The following is a 7,356-nucleotide window of genomic DNA, read 5'->3' as shown; positions in this document are numbered from 1 at the left end:
CATGATAAATGAGAGGACAAAATTGGTAGGATGGAAAGTTAAACTAGGTCAACTCATAGGGAAGGGAGCATGAGCCTGAGCATGAGCCAACCAGGGACATTCCAGTTACACCTGTTATATGGCAGGTGGATTCTGATTAAATAAAGTTTTCACAGAACCGCTTGTGCCATCTGTTTCGGGAAAGTACCTGCGTAATTGCGCACCCAACTCACTCAGGTGCTTCGCTATAACACATTTGACATTGTTCGTACACTTGAGTTCATTTGCACACAAATAATCATACAATGATGGAAGACCTGTGTGTTGTCCTTGTTAATGCAGACAGAGAAGAGCTCCAACTTCTTAATCATAGCCTCAATTTTGTCCCACACATTGAATATAGTATCGGAGAGTCCCTGTAATCCTGGATTCAGATCATTCAGGTGAGAAAGAACATCACCCAGATAGGCCAGTCGTGTGAGAAACTAGTCATCGTGCAAGCTGCCAGACAAGTGAAAATTATGGTCAGTAAAGAAAACTTTAAGCTCATCTCTCAATTCTAAAAAACATGTCAGTACTTTGCCCCTTGATAACCAGCACACTTCTATGTTGTAAAATGTTGTAAAAGCATTACATGGTCGCTGCCCATATCATTGCATAGTGCAGAAAATACACGAGAGTTCAGGGGCCTTGCTTTAACAAAGTTAACCATTTTCACTGTAGTGTCCAAAAAGTATTTCAAGCTGTCAGGCATTCCTTTGACAGCAAGAGCCTCTCGGTGAATGCTGCAGTGTACCCAAGGGGCATTGGGAGCAACTGCTTGCACGTGTATTACCATTCCATTATGTCTCCCTGTCATGGCTTTAGCGCCATCAGTACAGATACCAACACATCTTGACCACCAAAGTCCATTTGATGTCACAAAGCTGTCCAGTACTTTAAAAATATCCTCTCCTGTTGTCCTGGTTTCCAGTGGCTTACAGAAGACGATGTCTTCCTTAATTGACCCCCATAAACAAAACAGACATATACCAGGAGCTGTGCCAGGCCCGCCACGTCTGTTGACTCATCCAGCTGTAACACATAGAATCACTGGCTTGTATGCAAAGCAGTAATTATTTCACAACGTCTCCTGCCATGTCACTGATGCGTCGTGAAACAGTGTTGTTTGATGAAGACATTGTCTGTATAGTTTTTTTGTTCTTTTCCCCTAGCATTGTCCCAGCCATATCCCCAGCAGAACGAAGAATTAATTCCTCCACAATAGTATGTGGCTTGCCTGTCCTAGCCACTTGGTAGCTCACCATATAAGATGCTTTTAGCCCCTTCTTATTAATGGTGTCACACCCTGACCATAGTTTGCTTTGTATGTTCTATGTTTTGTTTGGTCAGGGTGTGATCTGAGTGGGCATTCTATGTTGGATGTCTTGTTTGTCTGTTTCTGTGTTGGGGCCTGATATGGTTCTCAATCAGAGGCAGGTGTTAGTCATTGTCTCTGATTGGGAACCATATTTAGGTAGCCTGTTTGGTGTTGGGTTTTGTGGGTGATTGTTCCTGTCTTTGTGTTTGTTACACCAGATAGGGCTGTTTTTGGACAACATAGGACAACAATCAGTCGTATATTGCACAAATCTGGCCTTTATGGAAGAGTGGCAAGAAGAAAGCCATTTCTTAAAGATATCCATAAAAAGTGTTGTTTAAAGTTTGCCACAAGCCACCTGGGAGACACACCAAACATGTGGAAGAAGGTGCTCTGGTCAGATGAAACCAAATTTGAAATTTTTGACAACAATGCAAAACGTTATGTTTGGCGTAAAAGCAACACAGCTCATCACCCTGAACACACCATCCCCACTGTCAAACATGGTGGTGGCAGCATCATGGTTTGGGCCTGCTTTTCTTCAGCAGGGACAGGGAAGATGGTTAAAATTGATGGGAAGATGGATGGAGCCAAATACAGGACCACAGGAGACTGGGACGGAGATTTGTCTTCCAACAAGACAATTATCCAAAACATAAAGCAAAATCTACAATGGAATGGTTCAAAAATAAACATATCCAGGTGTTAGAATGGCCAAGTCAAAGTCCAGACCTGAATCCAATCGAGAATCTGTGGAAAGAACTGAAAACTGCTGTTCACAAATGCTCTCCATCCAACCTCACTGAGCTCGAGCTGTTTTGCAAGGAGGAATGGGAAATGTGCAAATGTGCGATGTGCAAAACTGATAGAGACATACCCCAAGCAACTTACAGCTGTAATCGCAGCAAAAGGTGGCACTACAAAGTATTAACTTAAGGGGGCTGAATAATTTTGCACGCCCAATTTTTCAGTTTTTGATTTGTTAAAAAAGTTTGAAATATCCAATAAATGTCGTTCCACTTCATGATTGTGTCCCACTTGTTGTTGAATCTTCACAAAAAAATACAGTTTTATATCTTTATGTTTGAAGCCTGAAATGTGGCAAAAGGTCGCAAAGTTCAAGGGGGCCGAATACTTTCGCAAGGCACTGTAAATAGGGCAGGTGATGGAGTCCATGTGAGTGTCAATAAGAGCTGGTACACGTGTCGATGGTGACACGGTGTGTGTAATAATCAAATCTGCCAGATAGGGAGTATATGTGACAACTCCCAATATAAGTCAAACCCAAATTTATGTAAAAAATAAAACTGAAATATCATATTTACGTAAATATTCAGATCCTTATCTCAGTATTTTGTTGAAGCATATTTGGCAGCGATTACAGCCTTGAGTCTTCCTGGGTATGATGCTACAAGCTTGGCACACATGTATTTGGGGAGTTTCTCCCATTCTTCTCTGCAGATCCTCTCAAGATATGTCAGGTTGGATGGGGAGAGTTGCTGCACAGCTATTTTCAGGTGTCTCCAGAGATGTTCGACCGGGTTCATGTTCCGGCTCTGGCTGGACCACTCAAGGACATTCAGAGACTTATCCCAAAGCCACTCCTGCGTTGTCTTGGCTATGTGCTTAGGGCTGTTGTCCTGTTGAAAGGTGAACCTTCGCCCCAGTCTGGTGTCCTGAGCACTCTGGAGCAGGCTTTCATCAAGGATCTCTCTGTACTTTGCTCTGTTCATCTTTGCCTCAATCCTGACTAATCTCCCAGTCCCTACTGCTGAAAAACATCCCCACATCACTATGCTGCCATCACCATGCTTCCCCATTGGGATGGTGCCCGGTTTCCTCCAGAATTGTCGCTTGGCATTTCATCAGACTAGATAATCTTATTTCTTATGGTCTGAGAGTCTTTAGGTACCCTTTGGCAAACTCCAAGCGAGCTGTGATGTGCCTTTTAATGAGGAGTGGCTTCCGTCTGGCCACTCAAGTTGTAGAAACATCTCAAGGATGATTAATGGAAACAGGATGCACCTGAGCTCAATTTCAAGTCTCATAGCAAACGGTCTGAAAACGTACAGTGGTTTACGGAAGTATTTACCCCCTTGGCAATTTTCCTATTTTTTTTGCCTTACAACCTGGAACTAAAATAGATTTTTTGGGGGGTTTGTATCATTTTATTTACATAACATGCCTACCACTGAAGATGCAAAATAATTTCAAACAAATAAGACAAACACACTGAATACTTGAGTGTACATAACTATTCAAACCCCCAAAGTCAATACTTTGTAGATCCACCTTTTGCAGCAATTACAGCTGCAAGTCTCTTGGGGTATGTTTCTATAAGCTTGGCACATCTAGCCACTAGGATTTTTGCCCATTCTTCCAAGGCAAAACTGCTCCAGCTCCTTCAAGTCATACCACAGATTCTCAATTGAATTGAGGTCGGGGCTTTGACTAGGCCATTCCAAGACATTTAAATGTTTCCCCTTAAACCACTCAAGTGTTGCTTTAGGAGTATGCTTAGTGTCATTGTCCTGCTGGAAGGAGATCCTCCATCCTAGTCTCAAATCTCTGGAAGACTGAAACAGGTTTCCCTCAAGAATTTCTCTGTATTTAGCTCAAACCATCATTCCTTCAATTCTGAAACATACCCACAGCATGATGCTGCCACCACCATGCTTCACTGTGGGGAGTGGTGTTCTTGGGGTGATGAGAGGTGTTGGGTTTGTGCCAGACATAGCTTTTTCCTTGATGCCAGAAAGCTTAATTTGAATCTCATCTGACTAGAGTACCTTCTTCCATATGTTTGGGGAGTCTCCAACATGCTTTGTTGTTTGCTTATTCTTTTCTTTAAGCAATGGCATTTTTCTGCCCACTCTTCCGTAAAGCCCAGCTCTGTGAAGTGTACCGCTTAAAGTGGTTCTATGGACAGATACTCCAATCTCCGCTGTCGAGCTTTGCAACTCCTTCAGGGTTATCTTTGGGCTCTTTGTTGCCTCTCTGATTCATGTCCTCCTTGCCTGGTCTGTGAGTTTTGGTGGGTGGCCCTCTCTTGGCAGGTTTGTTGTCGTGCCATATTCTTTCAATTTTTTTATTATGTATTTAACAGTGCTCCGTGGGATGTTCAAAGTTTCTAATATTTTATATTAACCTGTTGAGTGTAGGGGGCAGTATTTTGATGTTTGGATGAAAAACATACCCAAATGAAACTGCCTATTTCTCAGGCCCAGAAACTAAAATATGCATATAATTGCCAGATTAGGATAGAAAATAACTATAAACTTTCCAAAACTATCAAAATATAATCTGTGAGTATAACAGAACTGATATTGCAGGCGAAAACCTGAGGAAAATGCAAAGAGGAAGTGCCATCTATTTTGAAAGCTCCCTGTTCCATTGCATGCCTTCCCTCCATTTAAAGGGAAATCAACGAGATTCCTTTCCCTATGGCTTCCACATGGTGTGAACAGTCTTTAGACATAGTTTCAGCCTTTTATTCTGATATCGTCTGCCCCGTAGTGACCGCTCGAGCCTGTGGATTACTGAACATAATGCGCCAACCAAATGGAGGTATTTTGGATATAAAAAATAATCTTTATGGAACAAAATGAACATTTATTGTGTAACTGGGAGTCTCGTGAGTGCAAACATCCGAAGATCACCAAAGGTAAGCGATTCATTTTATTGCTTTTCTGACTTTCGTGACCAATCTACTTTGCTGCCAGCTGTTTGTAATGTTTTGTCTGCTGAGAGAGATGTCCTTACATAAATGCTTGGTTTGCTTTCGCGGAAAAGCTTTTTTAATTTTTTTATCTGACACGCCAGGTGGATTAACAACAAGCTAAGCTATGTTTTGCTATATTGCACTTGTGATTTCATAAAAATTAAATATTTTTAGTAATTTAATTTGAATTTGGCACTCTGCAATTCAGCGGATGTTGACGAAAATGATCCCGCTAACGGGATGGGTGCACCAAGAAGTTAAGCCAACCCTGATCTGTACTTCTCCACAACTTTGTTCCTGACCTGTTTGGAGAGCTCATTGGTCTTCATGGTGCCACTTGTTTGGTGTAGCCCTTTGCTTAGTTGAGTTGCAGACTCAGGGGCCTTTCAGAATACTTATTATCCACCATAATTTCTAAATAAATTCATACAAAATCCTACAAGGTGATTTTCTGGATTTTCTTTCTCATTTTGTCTGTCATAGTTGAAGTGTACCTATGATGAAAATTACAGGCCTCTCTCATCTTTTTAAGTGGGAGAACTTGCACAATTGGTGGCTGACTAAATACTTTTTTGCCCCACTGTACTTATTGGGCCATAACCCCTCCTTCCTAGGCACTTACGTAGATGAAACAACTTGATAGGTATAAGCAATTGGGTGAATGCACTTGCCTTGATAGACCATTCCAAATGAACCTTCACCCAGTCTCTTAGACAGTTTTATAGAGTTGCGATCAATCTCCCAGGAGTCTACAGAGACAAACTGTGGATGGAGGCGCAAGACGGAAATGAAAGATCAAAGAGATTATCAGCAGATCAGACCCCAATTTGAGTCACCTAAAATACTAATGTGTTAGCATCATAGTTTTTGTGGAAATAGGTTTAATTTGTTTGTTTTTTATGTATCCGGCAGTTGACCAAAATAACTTTTCTGAGGAATCTCCAGTAGGAGGCCCCAGTGAAGTTCGTTTGATAAGCTAGGAGATGAGACGATATTTTAGCATACACATTTTAACTTTGGAACAGTCTATTTAGAAGAAGAGTTCTTCCCTCCGTATAAAAATGTCAGGTCTTGTTAAGAGCATGACCAGCACCCCGACCATGAACAACAGGAAAGGCAACATCATCCACTCGTGCTATCTCTGCCTGGGGTTATTGGATAAATTCCAATCGTGAATGTTGAAGACAAGAAAGCATAAGCATAAAATGATGTATCGGGCAGCTGCTGTAGCCTAGATAGCCGACTATATTCATTATTTCTCATTAGAGATATAATGAATTGTATTTTCACCGGCAAGTACACTGTCAGTCTCATCAGTATCATGTGTAGTTAAAGGGGCAATGCGCAGTTGAAACAATAACAAAGTGTTGTCCCCGCCACTGTTTCGGTAAAAAGCTTAGTAATGGGGATGGAGAAATGTAACCACTCTCAAATTCATAGATAGAGCTATGGATGCAAGGTCTGATCAACCATGATATCAAAACGATAGCTTTAACCATGTTTTGAGGCTATGCAATTTTTGTTTACTTTTACACTGTTTACAAACATTGGAGTAAAACAAGCATATATTTTTATGGTTCTGATGTGGTACGACAGTTGAACTAAGCTCATGAGACATTTATGAGTTATATTCTTCAAGAATCAATGGGAACATATAATTTATTTATATGTCCAAAAATTGATGTAGGAACTGCAGATTGCCCCTTTTAAAGTGGTACTTGTCAGCAATTTCCATTTATGATACTTTAATACATTTTATCTTTCTCTATGGCTTTTCCTTTTGAGATTTTACCTTTACAGCCAAACTATATTTTTGATTCATTTGTTTGTTTGTATTTTCATTTTGTCATCCATTGCCATAGTGATATTTACTGGAATTCAGCTGATATCCCAGGTCAGTGTACCTTGGTCTCTGTACGCAGTACTCCACCCAGTACTAAAGTATTAAAGTTGTTATCAATATTATCGTCTCGAAAAAAACAGACCTAGGCAACAGCACTAGTTTATGACGGAGCATTGTGTGGGACGCAACCTGTCTGCCGAGGGAGAATATTAATGATCCCTAAAAATCATCTGTCTTTAAACCTGCGCTGTGAGGCTGTGATTTGACAACCTGCAAAAGTACAGTTTCTATATGCTTATTTAAAGATGTATGGTGGCAGTTAGCCTAGTGTTGGGCCAGTTACCGAAAGGTTGCAAGCACTTAACCCTAATTGCACTGTACAAAAGTATCTACTAAAGGGCCTCCTGAGTGGTGCAGTGGTCTAAGGCACTGCTTCGCTGCACTAGAGGAGTT

Source organism: Oncorhynchus mykiss, chromosome 21 (assembly GCF_057628025.1).
Source record: "Oncorhynchus mykiss isolate SJ-2025 chromosome 21, ASM5762802v1, whole genome shotgun sequence".
NCBI classification, from domain to species: domain Eukaryota; kingdom Metazoa; phylum Chordata; class Actinopteri; order Salmoniformes; family Salmonidae; genus Oncorhynchus; species Oncorhynchus mykiss.
This window is presented reverse-complemented; position numbering follows the sequence as displayed.